Source organism: Malaclemys terrapin, chromosome 8 (genome assembly GCF_027887155.1).
Source record: "Malaclemys terrapin pileata isolate rMalTer1 chromosome 8, rMalTer1.hap1, whole genome shotgun sequence".
Lineage (NCBI taxonomy): Eukaryota > Metazoa > Chordata > Testudines > Emydidae > Malaclemys > Malaclemys terrapin.
The window spans coordinates 107,964,995-107,980,162 of NC_071512.1; the positions used below are offsets into that span (position 1 = coordinate 107,964,995).

General features: G+C 47.8%; 1 protein-coding gene across 4 annotated transcripts in view; it reads right to left on the reverse strand.

The window, feature by feature from the left end:
• RNF220 (ring finger protein 220) overlaps nucleotides 1-15,168 on the reverse strand; it is a 320,785-nt gene that overhangs the window by 49,818 nt on the left and 255,799 nt on the right. The gene's annotated exons all lie outside the window — the stretch shown is intronic.

Genomic DNA, 15,168 nt, shown 5'->3' on the forward strand with positions numbered 1-15,168 from the left:
CACGCGCTTTTCCTTTAGAAAAATCTCACTGCCCCACACTTAACAACTGTATTCGAAAATGCTATTAAAATCACGTCAATCAGCTACTTGGTGGGTAAGGCTGAAGTTTGACCTGAGAGCCCAAGAGGTAGGCTGCAGTTCTAGCAAAACTGCAGACGGTTTGAAAAATTATCAAATGACTGTCTTAAAGCCTGGGAATTTCAAAGCTGGACTGGACAAAGCACTAGAAAAATGGATTGGAGGGAGCAGCTCTGTGTGTGCAGCAGATGGGACCGGATGAGCTTATACGGTATGTCTAACATCTAGGAAAATAGAAGTTTAAAGGGATGCTGTCAACTTGAAATCTAGTCAATTTCAACAACTGAGTAGTTTCAGGTGCTAGGCCTGCCCCTTGACTCTCCCTGCCAATTTTGGTAGTTTTACAACCACTTTTCCTTTTTATTTTTAATTAATTTTTCTCCCTCCCTTGTTGCTGTGTGACAGACCCACTCACACACAACAGGGGAACCGACTGCACTCAAAACACTGTCAAATGAGCCGAGCAAGTTGAAGGAGAGAATATTCCCCCTCCAAGTCTCTTCCCAGCTACGGCAGGTAAATCATTAGACATTAGTGTTTAGTTGATTACATCCCTTTAAACAAACACTGTACAGCAGTTTGAGCAAAAAATTTAGGTTCTCTTAAATTGAATAAAGACTAATATTAAACTGAAACTTGTGTTAAAAAAAAAAAAAAGTCAAACACCATCACAGTAGAAACAGTTTATTGAGATGTAAACCCTACCTATGCATTGGGTCATTGACCGAGAACCCCAAAATGAAGCCGACTCGTCTAGTTTCATTATAAAAATTGATGTAAACGTACTGCATCAAATGCTGCAGAGTCCATAGGACTTTAATATTTTAGGATATGCTTCACCTTTGTTAGAAGAATTGGAAAGAGATTTTTACTTTGCAGTGTCCCATTAACAAAGTATGTAAGCAGAGTCAAGTATGGATCTCACACATTTTGCATAGCGTGTTCCATGAGTGTTACTAATGTTTGTGAAGCGAGAGCTAAATGTTATCGATATGATGATATATCAATTACTGTGGGTTAGACAATGCTCTCTTTATGGAAGCTAGGGCTTCGGACAATCCCTAAGCCCCTCCCCTTCTCGCTTTGTCCTCCTCATTAAAACCAACTCTTTCAATACTACTGCCTGGCTACTTTATGGCAGAAAGGGTTCAATGGCCACTGAACAGACCTCTCCCTCAATTCCCACACGCTAATAAAACCCTTCCGGGAAAGCTTAACTCTTGCTTGTTAATTACATTCCTACAACAAGGGTCCACAACAAACCAGTCCTTTTCTGCATTCTGAGATCAAGAACCACCTCCTGGACAAAGATCTGCCTTTGAGACTTTTCCATCACTTGGAGCAGTGCAAAGAGAAATGCCATTTTACACAGCAAAGCTGGAGATGCAGTGGGAAGCTGTGTTAAGAACTGCGTCCCTGGAAAGAGCACTCACTGGGGAGGGGCACATATAAAGCACCAGTGGAGTGCACAGAACTACACAACAGATCCTCGCCCAGAAGAACTTAAGAGTCTTAGACAAAAGCAAAGATGACAAATGGAGTTTGGGAGAGCAAGGGTTGTAACAGTGAAAGATCATGAGAGTTGCTTACACGTACATACCGTGGGAAGATGTTTTAATTGAGGGGCAAACCCAAGAGGGAGGCTGGCGATGAAAAAAAGTGAGGGGGGGGGGGAACCAGACATTTCAAGCCGGGATCAGGAAGGAGGGGGAGATTAAAGACTTCATATCCCTTCCTGCACTCTTCTGCTGGTGACTCTTGCATCCGACTTCAAGTTCGCTCTACCCTCTCAGCGGGTACCCTGTCTAGTCAGTGCAGAAACAGGGATAACGATATTGGTTACTAATTCATTCATCCAGAGGGCTCTGAAGACATTACAGACACCTTCCATTTCCTAGCCCGTCTCCTGGGAAATTTCACTCTCTCGCCACTCATGCACTAGCAACGTCACGGCCAAGTCTCTCTAAATGTATTGCCCTGCTTACTCTCTCTTTGGCTTGACCTTAACTGCAACTTTAACTCGTTGGGACAGATGGAGGGAGGCAAGGTTGGATCATCTTTGCAGGCTCTCCTGTATGCCAGGTTTGGTTTTGGTTGAGACAGGAGAAGCTGCTGATTGCTGGATGGGGTGTAGGTCAGGAATTGGAGGTGCTAACCCCGGCTCTGCAGGCATGACCTGGGGGAAGTCACTGCTGTGTGCCTCAGTTTACTCATCTGTAAAACAGGAACGATAAGCACTTCAGTGAGATGTGAAACTGAACGTTTTGAGATCTTGGGGTACAAAAATGCTTTGGAAGGGCAAGAGATCCATAATTTCTCCTCAATTTTGGAGCCTGCCCTCAGACTCCATTCTAATTTAAAACGGTCAGAGATGGAGCTACCAGACAGGTGCAGAGTGCTGTTCAATCATCTGCTTTATGGTTCACCTCAGCCCCCATGTGTGTCTGTTTGGAGTGCAAGATGATTTGGGCGGAGACTTCATCTTGCTCACACTCTTCTAGTACAACGCACAGGCTGTGGAGAAGCCCACAGCTACTGTAACTGCACTTCCCCCTCATTTCCAGACAAGCAGATCGGCATTTGTTTCAGAAAGGCTGTCCTAACGACAGTTGCTGAAGCACGTCTTGCTATTGCGAGGATTGACCGAGAGCTGACAGTGGGACTGCAGCCATCTGCTGGAAACTTTCAGGCATTTGTATTTTAATAAGTTCCACTTTTCAAGCAGCTGCACTGATTGCATGCGACACAAGAACCAAAGCAAATGAGCACCCCGGAGTGACTTTGGTTTGTCACAGTATATCAGGCTTCATCAAGCCCCCTGCCTACACTAACTGCTGCTGTGCACAGGGAAGAGACCCGGACCGCCTGTGGGGGCGGGCTCGTCTCTTCTTAAGGACATTACTGGAGCTGGCTATAAATCCTGTGCCATCTCAGAAGGGGGGAAACAAAGAGAAACTCAAGAATTAAATATCCCCTATGGGTTTCCCCTCAGTCTTGCAATCTGTCTTAGTCAGGTTCCTGTCTGGTTGATCTTCGTTAGAAAGTATCCTTCCCTGAAAATGCCTTGCTTACCGTTGTCATGAATTCAAAGGCTTCCCCATTACGTTATTTTCTAGGCAACTGACCTGCTCGAGGAAAAGAAATCCATAAAAGCACTGGGTGAGCGGCTCACTACTGTGCCCACCGGAAGGGCGGGGGGAAATGGGCAGGTGGAGAGAACTTAGCTACAATTCTTCAATTCTTTCATATCTAAAGAGGACAGCAATCTCTGTTCTATCAGACAGGGCGGTTCGTAGTTTAAATGGTACTTGCTGCTAGCTTGCTTTTCCTGTCTCTGTCTCTCTCTCTTTGAAGTTGACTGGACAGCTTCCTCAAGCTGGCGTTATCACTCCCTCTAACCACTCTTGGCAGGCAATCTAATTCCCCCTGAAAAGGTCACCGCCATTTTAACTGCCTTTCAATCACATTAAGCACGCTGCCGCTCCTGCTCAGAGCACTGTGCCTGCAGCTCTCCTGGCTGAGGTGCGATCGATAAACTGACATACCATCCCCCCTCCCTGGCCGGCATCCCCAATCGCTCCCCACCTTCCACCCCGATCCTTCCCCTCTCAGACAAACCCCTTGTGCTGAAGGAATGACAAGAGATGCCAATTGACCAAAATCCCCCCGAAAACGCGATGCAGACAGGAGCTGCTAACCCATCACTCCCTGATCAACTTGCCCCATTTGCTAAGAAAAGGGCGAGGGTACATCCCTCTCCCATAGAGTTATAGGAACGGTGACTTCCAGAGGACAGTTTGCTCAGGCATCAGTCCAGGCACCTTTGAAGCTGCTACAAAGAACCAGCCTCCCTCAAGCTTCCCTTAATGCAATCATTACTGTTATCTCTCCCTCGCTCTCTTTTTCCCCCAGTTACCAGTTGTGTGTTCCACCCATCGATCCTTGTGTAAGACACTGTTTTAAGTCTGCTTGCCTTTTGACTGCGTTAAGCCGTTTAAGAGACGACAGCGGCTTCTATCAGTGCGAAGCTGATGTGATTCTTTTCAGATAAAGGACTTTTTTCCTCCCCCCCCCCCCCTCCTCCTTTCAAGTAACAGACACACACACACACAAAGAGACACTGAATGTTTCAAAGAAACCCCCCCTTTTGAACTTCTCTTAGGAATTCTTTAAAGGGATAACTTTGCAGTGTAAACACTTGGGGTAATGTACATCCATGCTGGAGAGGAACAGCAGAACTGGTACAAATATGCTGAGAGTTAAAAATCAGAGAAGGAAACGCTCAATGCTTTCGCTTGCTGAGCTTTGGCTGCTGCCTAAATACAGACTGGCTCGAAGCTTATTAGACACAGATTGCGTGAAATAATCCCTTGTAACAAAGAGCAACAGAAATGGAAGATGTAAATGACTAATGCCAGAACCTTTCGCCATTGATCAGAGTTATGTAAATGGATGGGTAGTTAATGCTAGGATATTTCAAAACAAGTTTTCGTCCCACGACACTAGGGATGAGATCTCCTGATATTGGGCAAAATCTCTTACCACAGTATCACACACTGCTCTTCAGGAACACGTGTTCAGACACCATTATTGCTGGGGGAAGGGGGTGTTACACCTCTTCAACAGTTTCACTAAGATGATTTCTATTTATTTAATCTCTCACTTACAAGGACCTGATTAGAAGCAGCATCTGGAAGATGTTGCACATTTGTGGCTTTCCCCCCCACTACTCGGAGGCTGCAGAGGGAGGGGACAAAGGAGAAAGAAGATTGCCCTTCCTGTCCAAGGCAGATTCCTAGTTTAAACAAAGATCTCTCCCTGAAAGCAGCACATGACCTATACCATGTCCCATTACTGCAATATCTGACCTGGCCCCTGGGAGAAGAAAAAGAACTAGAATCCTGTGTAGTTGTTAACATTCTAGATTCACACAAGACAACAGTACCGGGTTTTAGCAAACAGATTTAGTGATGACAGTTGCCAGTATTCTAAAAAATGTGAAGACAGCTAAAAATGCCAATGAATCCCTATATGAAATGCCCACCCCACTCTCCAAGGCCAGAGAGCCAGCGTGCTGATTGTAACACCTAACAATCACGTCACCGTTACCTTCTCCTGGGCTTCGGTTTGTTTTTTCCACCTGTTGTTTCTGGACATACGCTCAGCTCTCTGGGGCAGGGACGGCCTTTATTCCATGTGTGCCCAGTGTCTAGTGCAATGGGACCGGATTGGGATCCCCAGGCACTACAATACTAGTAATGTACAAGCTACAGAGGAGTCCGATTCACAACGACAGCCTCTCCAATCACAGATGAGACGATTCCCAGTCAGGTTTAGAGAGTGCAAGAGCTCTGGCCCAGGAAACGGCACAGACAATATGAATAGCCGAAGACACTACAGCTAAGTACTCAGCTTCTAGACAGAAAAGCCGTGCAGGCCAGCACTAGGGGGGTTCAGTCACACTTGCTTTTTGGTATTTTCTGCAGAAAGCAGAAAACTCTGGAATAGGAACACAAGATTGGCCATTCTGGGTCAAACCAATGGTCCATCTAGCCCAGTCTCCTGTCTTCCAACAGTGGCCAATGTCAGCTGCCCCAGAGGGAATGAACAGAACAGGGCAGTTATCGAGTGATCCAGCCCCTGTTGTCCAGTCCCAGCTTGTGGCAGTCAGAGGTTTAGGGACACCCGGGGCATGGTTTTGCATCCCTGACCTTCTTGGCTAATAGCCACTGATGGACCTGTCCTCCATGAACTTATCTAATACCTTTTTTGAACCCCATTATAGTTTTGCCCTTCACAACATCCCGTGGCAACAAGCTCCCTAGGCTGGCTGACTGCACTGGGTGAAGTAGTACTTGCTTTTATTTTAAACCTGCTGCCTATTAACTTCATTGGGTGACCCCTGCCTTGGGTTACGTAAAGGGGTAAATAACATTTCCCTAGTCAACTTTCTCCACACCAGTCATGATTCTAGAGCTCTGTCATATCCTCTCTTAGTCTCTCTCTTTCCAAAGCTGAACAGTCCCAGTCTTTTTAAACTCTCCTCATAGGAGAGTGCCATGCCTGTAGTCGTTTTCGTTGCCCTTCTCTGCACCTTCCCCAATTCTAAGGTGCCTTTTGGGAGATGGGGCGAGCAGTATTCAAGGTGCGGGCGTACCATGGATTACGATACAGTCAGTCTGGTCTCTCCCTTTCCTAATGGTTCCTAACATTCATTAGCTTTTTTGGCTGCCACTGCGCTGATCTTTTCAGAGAATTATCCAGGATGACTCCCAGGATCTCTTTCTTGAAAGGTAAGAGCTAATTTAGACCCCATCATTTTGTATAAATAGTTGGGATTATGTTTTCCACTGCACATTACTTGACATTTACCAACACTGAATTTAATCTGCCATTTTGTTGCCGTGTCACTCAGTTTTGTGCGAGTCATTTGTAACTCTTTCCAGTCAGTTCTGGTCTTAACTATCTTTCTTGAGTAATTTTATCCCATGTGCAAATTTTGCCACCTCACTGTTCGCCCCATTTTCCAGATCATTTATGAATACGTTGAACAGCACAGGTCCCAGTACAGCTGAGCGGCGAACAGCAGAGGCTAACAGCAGGAGTTTGCCTGGGAGTTCGCGTGGGGAAAGCGCACTAAGGCTTTCATCTGCAGGTTTCTCTGAGTAGTTCCTGCAACAGCTGAGGAAGCTCTTAGAAGGAAGGTGATATGGAAGGTGAGCGATCAGCTGTTGTAACCTGCACAGGTTGTGCCATGTTTGTCTTTCTTCCGCAGGACAGAAGTGACTTTGTCTGTACAAAGTGCAAGCTGGTCTCCATATTGGAGGAGAAGGTTCGAGGGCTGGAGAAACAAGTATCGACTCTGCGTTGCATAAGGGAAAATGAAGATTTCCTGGACAGACGTCAGGAGATGCTTCTACGGCCACAATGTTCTGAAGATTCAGAGCAGGCGCAGCAGGGACAGAAGGATTGTGAGGAGGTTTGGCAGCATGTGACCTCCAGAAGAAGAAAGAGGAGCGTCCATGCACCAGCAATGGAGATACAGGTGAGCAATCGTTTCCATGTTCTCTCTACAGGTACTAATGCGGAGAGTGGACTAGATGGCCCATCTGAGGGAAGTGAGCAGAAGGAGACTCCACCGATTGGAAGGCAAAAGATGCACTGTCCTAGGGATGGGGGTTCCACGACCACCACTCCCAAGAGGAGGAGGAGGGTGGTGGTGGTCGGGGACTCCCTCCTCAGGGGGACTGAGTCATCTATCTGCCGCCCTGACCGGGAAAACCGAGAGGTCTGCTGCTTGCCAGGAGCTAGGATACACGATGTGACGGAGAGACTGCCGAGACTCATCAAGCCCTCGGATCGCTACCCCTTCCTGCTTCTCCACGTGGGCACCAATGATACTGCCAAGTATGACCTTGAGCGGATCACTGCAGACTACGTGGCTCTGGGAAGAAGGATAAAGGAGTTTGAGGCGCAAGTGGTGTTCTCGTCCATCCTCCCTGTGAAAGGAAAAGGCCGGGGTAGAGACCGTCGAATCGTGGAAGTCAACGAATGGCTACGCAGGTGGTGTCGGAGAGAAGGCTTTGGATTCTTCGACCATGGGATGGTGTTCCAAGAAGAAGGAGTGCTAGGCAGAGACGGGCTCCACCTAACGAAGAGAGGGAAGAGCATCTTTGCCAGCAGGCTGGCTAACCTAGTGAGGAGGGCTTTAAACTAGGTTCACCGGGGGAAGGAGACCAAAGCCCTGAGGTAAGTGGGGAAATGGGATCCTGGGAGGAAGCACAAGCAGGAGAGCGCAAGAGGGGAGGACTCCTGTCTCATGCTGAGAAAGAGGGACGATCATTGAGTTATCTTAAGTGCCTATACACAAATGCAAGAAGCCTGGGAAACAAGCAGGGAGAACTGGAAGTCCTGGCACAGTCAGGGAACTATGATGTGATTGGAATAACAGAGACTTGGTGGGATAACTCACATGACTGGAGTACTGTCATGGATGGATATAAACTATTCAGGAAGGACAGGCAGGGCAGAAAAGGTGGGGGAGTTGCGTTGTATGTAAGAGAGGAGTATGACTGCTCAGAGCTCCGGTATGATACTGCAGAAAAACCTGAGAGTCTCTGGATAAAGTTGAGAAGTGGGAGCAACAAGGGTGATGTCGTGGTTGGAGTCAGCTATAGACCACCAGACCAGGGGGATGAGGTGGACGAGGCTTTCTTCTGGCAACTAGCAGAAGTTGCTAGATCGCAGGCCCTGGTTCTCATGGGAGACTTTAATCACCCTGATATCTGCTGGGAGAGCAATACAGCGGTGCACAGGCAATCCAGGAAATTTTTGGAAAGCGTAGGGGACAATTTCCTGGTGCAAGTGCTGGAGGAACCAACTAGGGGCAAAGCTTTTCTTGACCTGCTGCTCACAAACAGGGAAGAACTAGTAGGGGAAGCAAAAGTGGATGGGAACCTGGGAGGCAGTGACCATGAGATGGTCGAGTTCAGGATCCTGACACAAGGAAGAAAGGAGAGCAGCAGAATATGGACCCTGGACTTCAGAAAAGCAGACTTTGACTCCCTCAGGGAACAGATGGGCAGGATCCCCTGGGAGAATAACATGAAGGGCAAAGGGGTCCAGGAGAGCTGGCTGTATTTTAAAGAATCCTTATTGAGGTTGCAGGAACAAACCATCCCGATGTGTAGAAAGAATAGTAAATATGGCAGGCGACCAGCTTGGCTAAACAGTGAAATCCTTGCTGATCTTAAACGCAAAAAAGAGGCTTATAAGAAGTGGAAGATTGGACAAATGACCAGGGAGGAGTATAAAAATATTGCTCAGGCATGCAGGAGTGAAATCAGGAAGGCCAAATCACACTTGGAGTTGCAGTTAGCAAGAGATGTTAAGAGTAACAAGAAGAGTTTCTTCAGGTATGTTAGCAACAAGAAGAAAATCAAGGAAAGTGTGGGCCCCTTACTGAATGAGGGAGGCAACCTAGTGACCGAGGATGTGGAAAAAGCTAATGTACTCAATGATTTTTTTGCCTCTGTCTTCACGCACAAGGTCAGCTCCCAGATTGCTGCACTGGGCAGTACAGCATGGGGAGAAGGTGACCAGCCCTCTGTAGAGAAAGAAGTGGTTCGGGACTATTTAGAAAAACTGGACGTGCACAAGTCCATGGGGCCGGATGCGCTGCATCCGAGGGTGCTAAAGGAGTTGGCGGGTGAGATTGCAGAGCCATTAGCCATTATTTTTGAAAACTCATGGCGATCGGGGGAGGTCCCAGATGACTGGAAAAAGGCTAATGTAGTGCCCATCTTTAAAAAAGGGAAGAAGGAGGATCCGGGGAACTACAGGCCAGTCAGCCTCACCTCAGTCCCTGGAAAAATTATGGAGCAGGTCCTCAAGGAATCAATTATGAAACATTTAGAGGAAAGGAAAGTGATCAGGAACAGTCAGCATGGATTCACGAAGGGGAAGTCGTGCCTGACTAACCTAATTGCCTTCTATGATGAGATAACTGGCTCTGTGGATGAGGGGAAAGCAGTGGATGTGTTATTTCTTGACTTTAGCAAAGCTTTTGATACTGTCTCCCACAGTATTCTTGCCACCAAGTTAAAGAAGTATGGGCTGGATGAATGGACTGTAAGGTGGATAGAAAGCTGGCTAGATCGTCGGGCTCAACGGGTAGTGATCAATGGCTCCATGTCTAGTTGGCAGCCGGTTTCAAGTGGAGTGCCCCAAGGGTCGGTCCTGGGGCCGGTTTTGTTTAATATCTTTATTAATGATCTGGAGGATGGTGTGGACTGCACTCTCAGCAAGTTTGCAGATGACACTAAACTAGGAGGCGTGGTAGATACACTAGAGGGTAGGGATCGGATACAGAGAGACCTAGACAAATTAGAGGATTGGGCAGAAAAAAACCTGATGAGGTTCAACAAGGACAAGTGCAGAGTCCTGCACTTAGGACGGAAGAATCCCATGCACTGCTACAGACTAGGGACCGAGTGGCTAGGCAGCAGTTCTGCAGAAAAGGACCTAGGTGTTACGGTGGATGAGAAGCTTGATATGAGTCAACAGTGTGCCCTTGTTGCCAAGAAGGCTAACGGCATTTTGGGCTGTATAAGTAGGGGCATTGCCAGCAGATTGAGGAACGTGATCGTTCCCCTTTATTCGACATTGGTGAGGCCTCATCTGGAATACTGTGTCCAGTTTTGGGCCCCACACTACAAGAAGGATGTGGAAAAATTGGAAAGAGTCCAGCGGAGGGCAACAAAAATGATTAGGGGTCTGGAGCACATGACTTATGAGGAGAGGCTGAGGGAACTGGGATTGTTTAGTCTCCAGAAGAGAAGAATGAGGGGGGATTTGATAGCAGCCTTCAACTACCTGAAGGGGGTTCCAAAGAGGATGGAGCTCGGCTGTTCTCAGTGGTGGCAGATGACAGAACAAGGAGCAATGGTCTCAAGTTGCGGTGGGGGAGGTCCAGGTTGGATATCAGGAAAAACTATTTCACTAGGAGGGTGGTGAAACACTGGAATGCGTTACCTAGGGAGGTGGTGGAGTCTCCTTCCTTGGAGGTTTTTAAGGCCCGGCTTGACAAAGCCCTGGCTGGGATGATTTAGCTGGGAATTGGTCCTGCTTTGAGCAGGGGGTTGGACTAGATGACCTCTTGAGGTCCCTTCCAACTCTGATATTCTATGATTCTATGATTCTATAAGATCCCTGGGGGCCCCTCACTATTTACCTCTCTCCATTGTGAAAATAGACGGCTTATTCCTATCCTTTGTTTCTTATCTATTAATCGGTTACTGTTCTATACTATACACCTCTACCCCGATATAACGCGGTCGTGGGGAACCAAAAATCCCTACCGTGTTATAGCTGAAACCCCGTTATATCGGGGTAGGAGCAGCAGGGCTCCAGTGGTGATTTAAAGAGCTCCGGGCTACGGCCGCTGCGGGGAGCCCGGGCCCTTTAAATCGCCGGCGAGCCCCGCTGCCGCAGCCCCAGGGTAGCAGCAGCAGGGCTCCAGCGGTGATTTAAAGGGCCCGGGGCTCCCAGCAGCAGCTGGAGCCCCGGACCCTTTAAAGTGCCGCCGGAGCCCTGCTGCTACCGCGCTATACGTGAACTCGTGTTATATCGGGTCGCGTTATAGCAGGGTAAAGGTGTAGTTTCAACCAATTTGCCTGGTACTGAAGTTAGGCTTACCGGCTTGTAATTGCCAGGATTGTCTCTGGAGCCTTTTTTAAAAACACACGTTACCTGAGCTACCCTCCAGTCATCTGGTACAGAGGCTGATTTAAGTGATAGTAGTTCTGCAATTTCATATTTGAGTTTCTTCAGAACTCTTGGGTGAATCCCATCTAGCCCTGGTGACTTATTACTTTTTAATTTATCAGTTTGTTCCAAACCCTCCTCTACTGACACCTCAATCTGGGACAGTTCCTCAGATATGTCACCTAAAAAGAATGGCTCGGATGTGGGGATCTCCCTCCTATCCTCTGCAGTGATGGCTGATGCAAAGAATTCATTTAGCTTCTCTGCAATGGCCTTGTCTTCCTTGACTGCTCCATTAGCACCTCGATCATCCAGTGGCCCCCCTGACTATTTAGCAGGATTCCGGATTCTGATGTACTCAGACAATTTATTTGCTGTTATATTTTTGTCCTTAGCTAGTTGCTCTTCAAATTCTTTCTTGGCCTGCCTTATTATACTTTTACACTTGACTTGCCAGCGTTTATGCTCCTGTACGTCTGAAGAGCGTGATCACTGATGTGATTTTTGTACATTCTGACCAAAAAAACTAATTAAAGGCTACGAATTGTTCCCAGTTTGGGGACAGTATTGCAATACTGCCTGCTAGATCTGAGCTGGAACTGCGCAATAAACGCTGGCCACAGTCTCCTATCCCCCCGGGCTGTGACATCTCCTCAGAGCAACACACACGATTAAAAGGGAAATTGATGAGACACATGGACATCTATTCTCCCTCCAGTTTTATGCATTTCTCCATGTCATCTCTCTAGACACTAGCGACATCCATGTAGCCTAGCAAGGTCTGTTTGGCATTAAAAAGGCCTTTGATTTCCACATCACTGCTCCTTCTCAGCCAAGGGAATTGGGCCAACTATGGGGTCTGGAGTGGGAAGGGTTAATAATGGTACCACCAATTCTGCATGAAGCAGTTTTTATCATTGCAGGGCATCTCCAAAATGCTGCACCACACTGCTGGGATACAAATGAAGAGCCCTTTGTCCCAGAAAGGAGGAGTCAACGTTAATACAGGGAGAGGAAAAGGTGAGTTGCATTTAGTTCCCCTGAAACCACACAGAGCAGGTCTATCAAAGGAAGCCTCTGCACCCTGGCAGTCAGAGGGGCTTGGGGCCCAGACAGGGGGGAAAGGCTTACATCACCTGGTACCTGTTTCAGACTAAGAAAAACACACACGCCCCTTCCAAATTCAGGGACTGGTCCAAGCCAGGAGTTCCCAATGCCTAAAACAGGGATATCCAGCTGGCAGGCTGCAGGCATGTTCTAGGGAAGCCTATGCAGAATTCTAGGGATTCTAGGCAGAGAATTGGTGGTAAAACATTCCCCCGCTGAGTGGAGAACATCTCCCTAAGGGAGTGGCCCACTGGTGCTTGGCTTGCCCTGACTAGTACACGCAGCGAGAGCGGAGCACTTTTCACAAGAAATGCGCAGAGAAGACAGACCCTAGGTGGGAACTGCTGAGTCCGATGAGAGAGGGAGTATGTTCCGTTGTAGGGATCCCCTCCCCTCTTTGACTGTGGAATTCTTTCAGCCATGAAAGAACAGAGGTTTCTCCTTCTCCAAGTGCAGAGAGAGGAGACATCAGATTGGAAAGCCTCTTGTACTCAGCCTGGCCTTTTGGTAAGAACTAGATCGGTCTGATGGCTGGCCGGAGTATCAGGGAAACGGAGTCCGCAATCGAGAGGTCCATTGGTGACTACTGTGATCCTGTGAAATATTCCCAGCTTGATTCCCCACACCTCATCTAGTGACAATCCCCCAGCCACCTTCTGCGCTCTTTTACCAACCAGCATTCGCCACCCCCCTCTAAGACGTGGCGAGGTTCTCCAGAGAGCAGAAGGAAACCCTGCATTCACTCAGAGGATGAACTGCAACATGGGACGTTACGATTATATCGGTGTTGGATACTTGTGTTTGGAAACGTCCATGCACGCTAGGAGCAGCCCTCTACAGGGATAAGAGCACGGCCCTCGTTGCCGCGATAAGTTGGCTAACCTCTAACCAATTCACACAATGGAGCTATTGCATTTTCAAGACCCCTGTGCAGCTGACCCCTTTAAAAAGAGAACAATGAGCAAGGACCCTGCATGTTCATGAAGTTTAATCATACGGGCTGTAGAGCTCTCTCCCAACCTGCAGCGTCATTTGAAATACTGTCCCCGTGACTGGGGTGGGACTGAAAGGTTAATACAACACTCCAGTTAATTAGCTAGAAAGGACTGGGAATATTATCGGAGTGAGGTGACCCAGCGATAGCGTCAGGGCCGAGCAACGGAGTCTACCCTGCTCACCAGAAGAGCCCATAGGAGCCGGAGCGGTTGAAGAGGAGAGGTCACACAAGCATAGAGGGGCAGGAAATAGGGCAGACTGGTCATTGTTCATTTAACGTGAGATGATAATCAATACTGTAGCACTGATTGGACCACAGGAACAGACCAGCATCCCGTGCCCCATACTACCAATGCCAATAGTTATGTTAATGAACAAAGTCTAACAGTCTGCACCGCCTCTCTAGAGCATCATGTGTAGGCCTGCGAGTAAGCAGATGAAGCTGTGGGTTTGCAACAATCATTTCCAGGAGTCAGGAGCACGCAGCATTGCCTTCGCTAGAAACACCGAGAAGCTGCCCCATGTTCCGGAGCATCTGCTCCCCTATTCCAGAGTTACAACTGAATTCCAGAGCATCTGCTCCCCTATTCCAGAGTTACAACTGAATTCCGGAGCATCTGCTCCCCTATTCCAGAGTTACAACTGAATTCCGGAGCATCTGCTCCCCTATTCCAGAGTTACAACTGAATTCCAGAGGAAGGCAAGAGTAGCTCAGGAGTGCCGGGGCATCACTTAACAGCCGGCAGGTGCTTGGGCATGCAAGTCTGACTCGTTCCCTTGGGAGTCTCTCCCCTTGAGACATTTTAAATTAAAATCCAAGCTGACGTCTGAAGAGATAGCATCCCCTCCTCTTTATCGAATGGCCAGAGCCGGCATTTCTGCTCTCATTAGGGCTGTGTGTGTGTGTGTGAGAGACTCTCTCCTTCGCGCTGGCAGTTCACACCAGAGAAGAGTTTAGTAAATCCTGCTGTTGGAGGCCAAAGGGCTGAGTGTAAGAAAGGGCCAGGTTCCCAGCTACAATTACATTCACCAGTAAAGCTCACACGAGGTCAAATTTTGCTATAACTCTCTCTCTCCTCTGTAACTGGTTTCCCTGTCACTGGGGAAGGAACAGAAGGAGGAGGGAAAATAAAATGTGTTTGTCTGGGAGCCCTGAGGGCCTGCAGCGCTGGAGGTACACAGCAGGTTGCTGGATTCTCATTTATCAACCTTAAAAGGGATGGAGTGATAAATGCATAACCGGCCCTTTAATATTTTATGCAGGTGTTAAAGCGACTCCGCTGTCACCTTCAATACATCACCAGCAGCTGATAAACCAGCTTTCGTCACTCCAGGCTGGGAATTTTTACAATTTCATTTCTCTCTCCCCCCCACCCTTCAAATACAGCCATGTATTTCTTAATGTGTGCAAACAAGGAATTGATTCCTTCCCAAATGATCTCCCCTCTACCTGCTCCCAATCTCTCCCCCTATGCGGCTACGTTTCCTGAATACTAAGTAAAGCAATTCTTCTGTATTTAAGATCAGTACAAAATGTTACCCTTATTTTCCCAGGTGTGGTAAGATCTGAAATCACTCCTGTGCAGTGCTGGCAAAACTTGAAGTTCCCACCCATCTTGAAAGGCAACCCTGTGGATGTTTACGCAGCTTGAACCTCTCCCCCTGAAGAGAAGTGACTGACTCAACACTCTTTTTTAAAGCACAGCAGAACTGTCCTCTCTG